The sequence below is a fragment of the Hypanus sabinus genome, unplaced genomic scaffold, assembly GCF_030144855.1.
Source record: "Hypanus sabinus isolate sHypSab1 unplaced genomic scaffold, sHypSab1.hap1 scaffold_160, whole genome shotgun sequence".
Taxonomy (NCBI): Eukaryota; Metazoa; Chordata; class Chondrichthyes; order Myliobatiformes; family Dasyatidae; genus Hypanus; species Hypanus sabinus.
In genome coordinates, this window is record NW_026779679.1 from 580,397 (window position 1) to 593,492 (window position 13,096).

Sequence of the window (13,096 nt, forward strand, 5' to 3'; positions counted from 1 at the left end):
ATTCTTCTGCCAACTGCTACAAAATATCTGGTGGTGTTTATCCGGTGAATCCAATTACTCTCACTGTCATCCTGAAAATGCTGTTTCTGTACTGGTTAAATAAATACCGCAAACATTTATTATGCTAAATATCATCAACTGCAACCAGCATTGAATTACTAACCGCTCAGTGTATCGTGGGTCTTCCGTCATCAAGAACACATATGCAATGTATACAATGGCTCTCTGTTAATGAAAGTGTGGTTTATTTAAAGCAGGTAAAATGTAGTATATGTATATGTGATCCTGAAAGTGAACTGTATTCAGCGGAGAGACTCCATCTGGAATCTTGTCGAAGAGTTGGCAGACCAACACTTTCTGACAAGTAAATAAACCAATTGAAGATCCTGATCAAGTTCTACCACACGCGTGAAATTTGCGGCAGTTTCCTGCATTCTCCTTTAATTCAGATAGTAATCGTCATGATTTTGCATGTTTCATTGTTGGTGTTTTGCTCAATGTACTTTGAATTTATATTACCCTCTTATAAAGCTCCCTGTCATTAGCAGAGAGCCATTGTGCACTAAATACTTATTTAGTTCTTGATATACATGCTATGAAAGTTACTAATTATTAATAATTCTCAAATTAGCAGCTTAAGTTTTGTGACAAAATAAAATATCCAAGAAACTTCATTTAAAAATGTAATAAGCATTTACTTATTTGCACTTCTGGTGGCGGGCCTGTTGTTCTCTACCCAGAGGCAGCTCGTCCACTTTCGGCCCCTCCTAAAATCCCGCTCCTACTGGTGACTCCGAGTTACTATTTGAATCTGAAAGTGGCAACCGCTAGTACGAAGCTTCGACAGGAAGGCTAAGCCAGGTGAGAGTATTCTGCAAACTTGAACCCTCGTGGTTTAAGGAATTGCTTAGCACAGCATTTGAAGCCAGTTCCCTATCTCGGTGGATTAGATCAATTACAAGATGCATTAACCAGGAAGGCGGTGCAGAAAGCTTCATGGAGAGCGAATGGCAAAACAAGGCACAGAAGGCGTCATGGCTATCGCTGCAACCGAGGTCTTCTCCAATCTTGACGTTCTTTCCTACCATTGGACCAGAAATTAAGTTTTAAGTTTTAAGAACAAAGTGGATAGATATATGGATGGGAGAGTTCTGGAGGCTTATCGACTGGGTGCGTGTCAATGGGAGTAGCGCAATAAAGTTTCGGCACCGACTGGAAGGGCCGAGTGGACTGTTTCTGTGCTGTAGTGTTCTACTTTTGAGGCCGACAGAGTGGAACTGCCCCAAAGCAACGGCTTTTTGGCTATGAAATTCTTCCTTTACAAATTACGCCATCAGCGGAAAGACAGACAAACAACACTGCCAAACAAACAAACAAACACACAAATACATAAATAAATCAATAAGTAAATAGGGGTTAGGAAAAAAAAAGAAACAGCAGGCAAAACCGCTAGGAGATACCTCTTTGATGTTCTTTCAGAATTTTAATTTGCACGGTTTTCACAATCATTTCAACTATACATCTGTTTTCCAGTTATAATTCTGCATATTCCATAGAAATTCTCACCACAGCTATTTCAAATAAGGAGATTTTCAGTTTATCCCCAATGGGTGTATATAAATAGATAGATAGGTTCTTAAATATATAGGCAGTTCGATGGAGAAGGATTACATTAACGAGACAGATAATTTGATTTTTCTGGGCTGTGAGGGAGAAACTGAGGTTATTTCCCACCTTCCAAGGGATCCAGCACTACAATGAACAGGACCTCAGGATCATCACTTCCCATCCGGTGTAACCAGTGCATTATAACATGCCACTGAACATATGTCATCTCTTTTCCAGATCCCTCAATTCTGCAATGTTATTATCACAACACAATCATTCTGATGATATCTCACACATAGACTATCACTGCTTATTCAGAACAATCTTCATGTATTCTGCTAAACTCATTGCCTGTCCAATCTCATAATGGACAGCAAAAACAGTGCGTATTAGCATAAAATCATTTCAACATCCCTCTTTGTAAAAATACTCTTCAGCACAATCACACCATTAGTGGTGATTCCCCGCAATCAGATATCGCACTGTCGCTGAATATCAAAACATATTATTTATTTATGTATTTATTCTTCAATGTCCACTATCTTGTAGCAAATAAAATGCTGATAACACACAAATTACTATATGTCTAAAATGTGTAAACATTAATGGCATTTATAGTACCCTGAACAACAGGAGATGTCTATGCGATGTGGGCAGAATATCTGTGCAACTTGGCTTTCAAAGGAGAGAGTTGTACGGTCAATGTACCAAGGTGTGACCGAACATATGTGAACATAATTACATTTAACCTCGACTTTTGTACTCATTTCGTACTCATATCAGTTGTGACGCAGTGGAGAAGGAGAAATACTCACTCGTTTTTTTCTATCATCATATTGGCCCATGTGTATTTGGTAAGGCATAAACGTTTAAGCATTCTGTTGTTTCAATAAGATGGTTTAGGAAAAAAACAAGAGGGAATTATTGTGCATCACCAGTCAGATTCATTACAGACAGGTGAGATGTGGTTAACTCGTTATAGATCGGCACATGTAGAGTTGCAAGATACGCTCAATTACATGTTTGTGTACAATAAAATTGAGAGAGTTTTTAACGATTTTGAAACACTTTGCAACCTAAAACGGAACCTCATAAACATGCACAAGCTCAAGAAGTTGAGCGATGAAAACAGGTGGAGTAGACATCCTTCTTGATCAGCTCTTTCTCTTTTCCTCCTGTCATTTCCCAGCTTCGGACACATCCTTTCATTTCTAAGATTAAACGCAATATTATAGATTTATACTGACGTCCTCTTACAATCATTTAAATCCGTTCAGATTCAAATCTGGGCTCGTTATCTGATCAGTGGAACCAGAATTGGGAGCTGCATAAAGATGCATTATTTGTATTCAGTGGCAAGAGGTAATGGTTCCGATCTGGGAATTGAAAAGTGTATCACTTTCTGCGTAATGGTGTGTAGAGCTTTATATTGTACAACCGAACTTGAATGCGATTTCATGTCATGATGAATATATTAATTGGTGCTTTTCCAGAACAATTACTACACACACACGGACAATGGCATTGCTGACCATGATGATGACGACATTAGTAATCCAGGCCCAACACTGACCAGACTAATAATTTTGCTGTCTCAGCAGACTTACCAGTGAGAGTCATTTAGTAATGGACATTCATTTCAGGTGACGAAAGAGATTTAATGGGAAGTGGAGGGACAACATTTGACCAATAAAGTGAGTATGTTTATGGGTCGAGCTGCCGAACGATGTTTTTGAGGTACACACTTTTACAACATTCAGAATGTAATTGTACAGCCCGTAGATAGGAATGCTTTAAGGTGGATACGTTCAATATGAGAGAAAATGAGGATAGATTAGATGGTATGAACCGCTTGGGCCGCCGTTTCTACATCCGTTTATTAAGACTATTTACTTTTAGAAATGGAACATTAAAAACTTCAGAGAATCTGTAAATAAGTTGAGCCTTGTTTCCGATTTCATTCACTTGTGGCGGTTGGATTTCTGCTGTCTATCATGAAGAGCGAATTATGAAAAATCACAACGATGACAAATGAGGTAATTCTGCTTGGTAATATGTACAAGGTCAATTCGAATAACGGCAATGATGCATCTGGATAACTCGTGTCCTCTCATCCTACTTCTCTGCATCTAAGGGAGTAGCATCGGGTGCCATATTCCGGAACTATATTTTACCACTGTTGTATGGGAACATGTACGGGTTTCGTTGCAAAGAATTTACTTTTAAATCAATTTAGTTTTCCTTTCTGATTCATTAGCTGCATGTATTTACATAGAAATAGCGCACCGTGGAAGGGTTGACATCCGTAAACTGTGGTCTGGTCCCTGTATATGTTTCTTCAGAAACGAATCTCTTTCACAACTATGGCAGGATCATTAATCATTTCTGACAGTGTCAAAAGCTGTTGTACTGTTGATGAAACAGAGGTAGATTTCTTTCGTACCTGGATGGCTCGTTCACATAGGCAGGGAGAGGGATGAAGTCCTGAATTGTGAGTTTGGGGAACTAGGCAGAAGGCTGAAGAACAGGCCCCCAAGGGTAGCGTTCTCAGGATTGCTGCCAGTACACCGCCAGTGCTGCCAGTGACGGTAAGAATTGGAGGATGTTGAATGCGCGACCGAGGAGTTGGTGCTGGAGGCAGGGTTTTAGATTTTTGGACCATTGGGATATCTTCAGGGGCAGGTGGGAACTGTACAGATTGGATGGGTTGCATCTGAACTCTAGGGAGAGCAATATCCTTGCTAGTAGTTTTGTTAGCATGGTTCGGGAGGGTTTAAACTAATTTGTAAGGGGTGTGCGACCCGTAGCGATAGAACAGTGAAAGAAGTGCATGGTATAAATCCAGATCTAACATATACAGTGGCTTTCAGAAAAGAGCAGCAGAATAAAGTGTATAAAGGTAGTGAGGTAGAAGGGCTAAAGTGTGTGTACTTCAATGCAAGACGCATGTGGAACAAAGGTGATGAACTGACAGCTTGGATACATACATGGAATTATGATGTAGTAGCCATTACGGAGACTTGGCTAGCACCAGGGCAGGAATGGATTCTGAAAATACCTGGATTTCAGTGTTTTAAAAAAGATAGAGAGGGGAGGAAACAGGGAGGAGGTGTGGCATTACTGGTCAGGGAACTATTACAGCTGCAGAAAGAAGAGTAATGTGGATGATCCTCTTTCGTGTCAGTATGAGTGGAAGTCAGGAAGAGGAAGGGGGCAGTTACTCTACTGGGGGTATTCTATAGCCCCCTGGTAGCAACAGAGATACCGAGGAACAGATTGGAAGGCATATTATGGAAAGGTGCAAAAATAACTGGGTTGTTATCACGGGTGAATTTAACTTCCCGAATACTGATTGGCTGTTGATTAGTTCCAAGTGATTAGATCGGGCAGAGTTAGTTAATTGTGTCCAGGATGGATTCCTGTCACTGTATGTCGGCAGACCGACTAGGAGGAATTCCATACTAGTTCTAGTATTAGGTAATGAACTGGGTCAGGTCAGAGATCTGTCAGTGCGTGAGCATCTTTTGGACAGTGAACACCGCTCTCCGACATTTAGTATTAACATGGAAAAGGATAGAATCAAAGAGGATGGGAACGTTTTTCATTGGGGAAGGGCAAATTATGAGCTACAGGCGAGAACTTGTCGGTGTGAATTGGGATGATGCTTTTGCAAGGAAATGTACTATGGACATGTGTCGATGTTTAAGGATCTTTTGCAGGATGTTAGGGATAAATTTGTCCCGGTGAGGAAGATAAAGAATGGCAGGGTGAAGGAACCATGAGTGACAAGCGAAGTGTAAAATCTAGTCAGGTTGAAGAAAGCAGCATATATGAGGTACAGGAAGCAAGCATCAGATGGGTCTACTGAGCAATACAGGACAGCAAGAAAGGAGCTTAAGAAGGGTCTGAGAAGAGCAGGAAGGAGGCATGAGAAGGCCTTGGCGAGTAGGGTAAAGGAAAACCACAAGGCATTATTCAATTATGTGAAAAACAAAAGGATGACAGGAGTGAATTTAACACCGATTAGAGATAAAAGTGGGAAGATGTGCCTGGAGGCTGTGAAGTGAGCGAGGTCCTCAATGAGTACTTATCATCGGTATTCACCACTGAGAGGGAACTTTATGACGGTGAGGACAATATGAGTGAGGTTGATGTTCTGGAGCATGTTGATATTAAGGGAGAGGAGGTGATGGAGTTGTGAAAATACATTAGGACGGATAAGTCACCGGGGCCTGATGGAATATTCCCCAGGCAGCTCCAGGAGGCAAGGGAAGAGATTGCTGAACCTCTGGCTAGGATCGTTATGTCCTTGTTGTCCACGGGAATGGTAGCGGAGGATTGGAGGGAGGCGAATGTTGCCCCCTTGTTCAAACAAGGTAGCAGGGATAGTCAAGGTAATTATAGACCAGTGCGTCTTACGTCTGTTGAGGGAAAGCTGTTGGAAAAGATTCTTAGAGATAGGATCTATGGGCATTTAGAGAATCATGGTCTGATCAGGGGCAGCCAACGTGGCTTTGTGCAGGGCAGATCGTACCTAACAAGGCTGATAGAGTTCTTTGAGGAGGTGACCAGGCATATAGATGAGGGTAATGCAGTGGATGTGATCTACATGGATTTTATTAAGGCCTTTGACAAGGTTCGACACGGTAGGCTTATTCAGAAATTCAGAAGGCATGGAATCCAGTGTAGTTTTGCCAGGTGGATACAGAATGTGCTTGCCTGCAGAAGGCAGCGGGTCGTGGTGGAGCGCGTACATTCGATTGGAGGGTTGTGACTACTGGTGACCCACAAGCATCTGTTCTGGGACCATTACATTTGTGATTTTTATTAACGATCTGGATGTGGGATGAGAAGGGTGGGCTGACAAGTTTGCAGACGACACGAAGGTTGTGGTGTTGTAGATAGCGGAGAGGTTGGCAAAGATTAGAGAGAGACATTGATAGGATGCAGAAGAGGGCTCAGAAGTGGCAGGTGGAGTTCAACCCGAAGAAGTGTGAGGGGGTGCACTTTGGAAGGAAAAACTCCAAGGCAGAGTATAAAGTAAATGGCAGGATGCTGGGTAGGGTGGAGAAGGAGAGGGATCTGGGTGTACATGTCCACAGAACCCTAAAGGTTGCCTCACAGGTAGATAGGGTATTTAAGAAAGCTTATGGGGTGTTAGCTTTCATAAGTCGAGGGATAGAGTTTAAGAGACGCGATGTAATGATACAGCGCTATAAAACTCTAGTTAGGCCACATTTGGAGCACTGTGTCCAGTTCAGGTCGCCTCAGTATAGGAAGGATGTGGAAGCTTTGGAAATGGTACAGAGGAGATTTACCAGGATGCTGCCTAGTTCAGAGAGTATGGATTACAATCAGCGGTTAAGGGAGCTGGGGCTTTACTCTATAGAGAGAAGGAGGATGAGAGGTTACATGATGGAGGTGTACAAGATGTTAAGAGGAATAGGCAGAGTGGACAGCCAGCGCCTCTTCCCCAGGGCGCCACTGCTCATACAAGACCACATGGCTTTAAAGTAAAGAGCGGAAAGTTCAAGGGAGATATTAGAGGAAGGTTTTTCACTCAGAGAGTGGTTGGTGAGTGGAATTTCACAGATTATTCGTAGCATGAAAATTGCATTTCTGGTTGCAGTGTTTTCCACAAAGCCGCATTGTTCTTTGCTGATTTCACGTTTATAATAAAGTTTTGCTCACATCATGATTACTCTGCGAATAGTTTTTGCCATGTGGTTCATCAGTCTTATTGTACGATGTATATCACAGACTGTTGCTCCCTCTTTCTTTGGAAGTGTGATGAACATTGATTTAAATAAATCATCAGGTATCTCCCCATGATCATAGATTACATTTGCCATTTGTTATTTTCCCTATTCCAAACTCTTCTGAGGCCAAGATCATTTCAATAGCGATGATGTCTGGACCAGCTGCTCTGTCATACATTGTGCATGTTTATAGCTGTTTAAATTTCTGATTTTAGAATGTTAATTCCTTCAAGATTCTTCTTTATGTACAGTTTTTTTTTTCTCTTTGGTCTTCAAGAAGTTCTTTTATATATCCTGTCCATCTGCTTAGGATTTCGTCTTTGCTCAAAATTAAGTTACCGTCTTTTGCTTCGATGCATCCAATTGCTGAGCAAGGTAACTTCCACGTTCGTTCTTTAATCTTACTGTGCATCACATTTGTTTCAGAGTTTGTAGCGTTTCTATCTCTGAGCATTCTTCTTCCTTTTCCGCTCTTTTCGTGGGATGGTTTGTTTTGCAGCTTCATCAGTATGTCCCAGCAAGCTTTGCCTCCTTCATCCTGCAGCAACTGAAAACGGTGTTTCACCTTGGTTGTGTAGTCTGTTTTCAGATGATGGGTGTTTTGTAGTTGTTGATAATTCATTAGCTCTGATATTTTTAGTTTTAATTTTCTCATCTTCATCTTCATTTTGCAAATGACTGGTATGTGGACGCTCCCACAGAATCTGTTATTGATTGTTATGGAATCGATTTAATTTTTGTTCTTCCCATCTGGGCTTCTCCATGTCCATTTCCTTCTTGGATGTTGTTTAAACCAAGTGTTGGTGGCTATCTGATTGTTTGTTTTACACCAGGATATAAGATATTCCCCTCTTTCGTTTTTTTTTCTCCCAATCCCTGGTCTCCAACAATATGGCCTTCTCTTCCTTCACCAACTTTTGCATTGACGTCGTCCATGACTAGGACGACTTCTTGTGATTTGCATTGTTCTAGTGTTTAAGGTAAGGGGAGGGAAGTTCAAGGGAGATATTAGAGGAAGGTTTTACTCTCAGAGAGTGGTTGGTGCGTGGAAATCGCTGCCTGTGTCAATGGCGGAGGCAGATACACGAGTGAAGTTTAAGAGACTACTAGACAGGTATATGGAGGAATTTAAGGTAGGGGGTTATATGGGAGGCAGGGTTTGAGGTTCGAAGTGAACAACAGAAGACACTGAATGGAGAAATTGGACAGAGATAGTCATGAAGTTATAGATTATTACTACAAAGAAGTAGGCTCTTTCACCCATCTTGATCTTCCCTCTCTGATCTTTCGCTTCGTCCCATTTGCCTGCAGTCTCGGTCCGTCTCTCATGCACGTAAATAGACAGCCTTCCCTGTAATGATACAATTGAATCCGCATCTACCACTTACACTGGCAGATCCTTCTACACTCCTCGACCCTCTTAACGAGTCCGCCTTAGCACGCACCTCTCCTGAATATTTCAACTTTCACCCCACAACTATGAAGTAGTTTTAGATTCACTAAAAGAATTGGGGAGATCTGCGAGCATCCATCCTTTCAGTAACTCTCACAAATGTGTATACTTCTGTAAGATCTCCATTCATTGTCCTGCCGTCAAGGGAATAAATTCCAATTCAACACTTCATTCAAACTCTTGTCCTCAGTTCGCGAACTCCTGCTTTCAAATCATTGCTACACACTTTGAAGATAATTGATATTGTAAACCGATATTCTGTCTACGTTGTGTTGTACAGCTTCATCCTAACGTACAAACGCCTGTACTCAATGAACTGACTGTGAAGGTCAATGTGATTGGAGATCAATTCAAGCCGATCTACCCTTGACGCTGCTTCCCTGACATTATCGATTTGTATTCCCAGGTCTCATTCTGCAAACTAAATTCCACCTATTTCATGTGCTTCTTAAACTGCTGTATCTCTCCACACAATGCAGCCGAACTCATACTTGACTCGATTAAATTCCGTCTGCCATTTTCCAACCCATTTTCCTGGCAGTCAACATCAAGCTATAAACGTGAATAGAGCGTCTGGCTGGAACAACGCCCACAATCTAAGATTCATCCTAATTATTGTTCTGATTCATTTTTCTACATCTAAGTCATTAAGATACATGATAAATAACAACGGACTTAACACCAATCCCTGCAATACACTTGTCACCGTCAAACAATCAACCATCTACACTCTGCTAATCCAGAGAAGAACGTTCGTCAATCCGTTCACATGCCGCAGATATAGTCGTATGGGCGCGTAATTTTTTATTATGAAATGTCCCTGGAATATTTTTCTCGACGTCGTTTATCTGCTTAGAAGAACATACGTAGGACTTCTTGTGAAACATGCCACAAGCTATTATTGTGACTTTCGTCATTCAAATGACCGGAAGTGACTAGAAGAAGCGAGAAATAATGAACCTATCTTCCCCTTCAATAACGTGTACTCCATTTCACCTGCCGAGCTACTGTCCCGACCCCAACGTTGGGAGCGAGTGCACTCCGCCGATGTGTCAAAATTATTCTCTTGGAAGGTGATTGTCGATGTTATTTGTTCGGGATGATTGTCTTTGTTAGAAACAGCACAGATAAGAAGATGTCTCATTTCAACAGCTGAAGCCTGGTGCCTTGGAAATTAAACTGGCAACGCTCATGTTAATTTACCTTTAAAAGCTAACAACTTGTAACAGCCTTGGGGATACGAATTCATGGCACTATGACAGAGTGAAAAAAAAAAAAAACAACTTAATGCATGTGTTTGTGTAGCTGGTTGTCCCTAATGAGACTTATGTGATAACCACACTAATTGCCTCAGTGGAATTGTGCTAAATTGCATATAACCCTGTAAAAACGATCACCGGTCCATACAAACCTTTGGAACTTTCCGTACACTGGAACATTGCTTCAGACGGAATATGGGATATCCAACGATTTACTACATCGCGGGTGTTTTCTATCCTACACTTGTAGCGATCGGTGTCCCTGGTAAGATACTGGAGCTGGTCACTCGATGTATAGCGCAGTCCTCTTAGTTTTGTTCTGCTGCGCTGTTCGGAGAACACCAAAGATGGTACCATCGCCTGAATTCTGTTTCCAGAATTGAGAGTTCAAACATCTGATATTTCTTTTTAATTCAGTTTCCTTATTTACCAGATACGCTGTTTTTTCTTCTCTGTTGTGAAATATGTATTTGCCGATAGTTTCATAGTTGGGCCTTGCTCGGCTTTCTGCAGCGACAGTGGCCTCTTTTCCAGATCGGCAGCTTTTTCCAATGTCTGGCCAGTCGAATATCGACACGCAGATCTGTTCTTCCATAAGTCACTAAATTATGACTTATGCTGTAAACCTCCTGAATTTCACTACAAATAATCACTTCAGCTGTTCCACTTCTTATAATGGAAATGCCGCTGCTTATGGTGATGTTTTCTGGAGCGATCGACCGGTAGGTGAGTCGTGGATATCAGATGCCTCGCTCGAAACTGTCGAAAAGTCGCCAGTCCATTGTTGTCCCCCAGTAGGAGTCTAGCAATGGAGCAGGCTCACATTGAACCTTTGCTTTACACTTCCAGAAAACATGCCGTGCATAGTATTGGATGTATGGTAGGCATTCAGACAGTTGCAGCTAACGAGAATCCTGTTTTGTTTCTAATTTCTTGTAGTTAATTTAACGGCGATTGTGATCCTATCTCGGGGAAAATGCGGACTCTCCAAATGCATCATCCGCTACCTGGTTGGAATGGCAACAGCGGATCTGATGGTGGTTATAGTTTTCGCTTTTGTGCAACAGACCAACAATATCTACATTTATTCCAGATCCTTGCTCATCACTGCTGTATGCGCAGTGACAGTTGTATTTCGGGTTGTGACGATGGATTGTTCAGTTTGGTTTACGGTCAGCTTTACCTTCGATCGTTTCATCGCAATATGTTGTCGAAAGCTCGGGCAACGATACTGCACTGAGAGAACAGCTACGGTGATTATGGTGACGGTGGTTATAGTGAGCTGCGGGAGAAGTGCCCCGTTTTACTTCGCCATTGAACCTTATGTCATGATTGACAACATACCGTGGCGTTGCGCCCTCACAGATGAATACGCTATTTTACCCGTGTGGAAAGGATTAGAATTACTGGATAGCATTTTAACACCGTTGCTACCAATTGGCTTAATTCTAGTTTTCAATGGTTTAACAGTAAGACATATCATTGCGGCAAATAGAGTCCGCAGAGGCCTTCGAAACAGCAGTGATAATCAGAAGGATGCCGAGATTGAAAACCGCAGAAAATCGATGATTCTGTTGTTTGCTATATCAGCTAATTTCATATTATTTTGGATGCCCTATGTAGTTCATTCTCTGAAATGGCAAGCGGAAAACTTTTTTTTTGAGGACAAATATTTGAGTTCCCCGGTATATATACTACAACAATTTGGGTTCATGTTGCAAATTCTGAGTATGTGCACCAATACTTGTATCTATACACTGACTTAGAGAAAATTCAGAAAGGAATTGAGGAAAGGAATGAAGTATGTGTTTACATTAAATGGTCATCTATGTAGATAATGCCCACTCCAATTACAACTCAGTGCAGCTTTCGAATAAAACGGTTTCAAAAGGAGTATATTTGGAAATTATGTCATATACTCAAACATTCGTGTCCCGAGTCATCCCGAAATAAATGGATTCCAAACTATCACAGAGACTTTTCAATCATCCGGGAAACGGTAATGCAGCATAGAAGGCACGACTAAAAGTCTCCGGGACAGCTTCAGCCACCATGCCATCAGAATGATTAACTCACGCTGATCCGAATGATTTTCTATGCTACATTGACTTTTCCATTGATATTAATTTATTATAAATGATTAGCATTGCAGATTGTACATTTAGACGAAGAGGTAACAAAAGTAAGACTAGCATCCATCCCAATTGATTAACAAATGAATACAATTCTCATTATCAGTAAGTATAACCCAAACAGGTTGCGAGAGAAAGCACTCTCTCAGCAGAAAGCATTCCTACTTTTACTTAACAAAGAAGCCATTTTGATTAACATACGGAGTAAAATAAGAAACTCCCTACTCTCTTCACCCAGCAACAAAAGCTCATGACATTCACAGAGTTCCCCAATGTATGTTGCAAGACACGAAACCCAACCAAGGTGCAGAAAACAGTGACATAACTTCGCAGGGCGGTAGAGATCACAACATTCAGTTCTCCCGGTGCTGCATATGTCAATCGCTCCGTGGAGTCCCTACTTCTCGGAGACCTCCGTACATCCACTGCCGACCCTTCCGGCTCAGACACCCCGGGGGACATCCCAGGTCTACCTGTTGTACTCTCACTGGTTCCCTCTTCACCTGAGAGCCCACTGTTTCGTGTTCAAGGTCCATCTGCTCTCGGCCCCCCCTCTACTGCCGACTGTACCTCAGTCTGCCCCTCCACTCTCTCTCCCCCAATGCTGGCTGTATCTCATTCTGCCCCTCAACACCCTCCCTCCTCTTCAACTCAGCGGAGGAAGGGCCAGGAGCCTCTACTTCCGGTATTGGGGAATTAGCAAACGGAAAGCGGTGCCACACATCTGAATCGTCGTCGTCGGAAGCAGTATCCCTTTCCGGGGTGAGGACTCCGGAGTATGGCACCTGGTGCTGTTTTCATGGATAGAAACCAGTAGTCTAAGAGGACAGGATTTATCCCAATGCATCAGTCTCAAGCTTCGAACTGACCTTGTATATATTGACA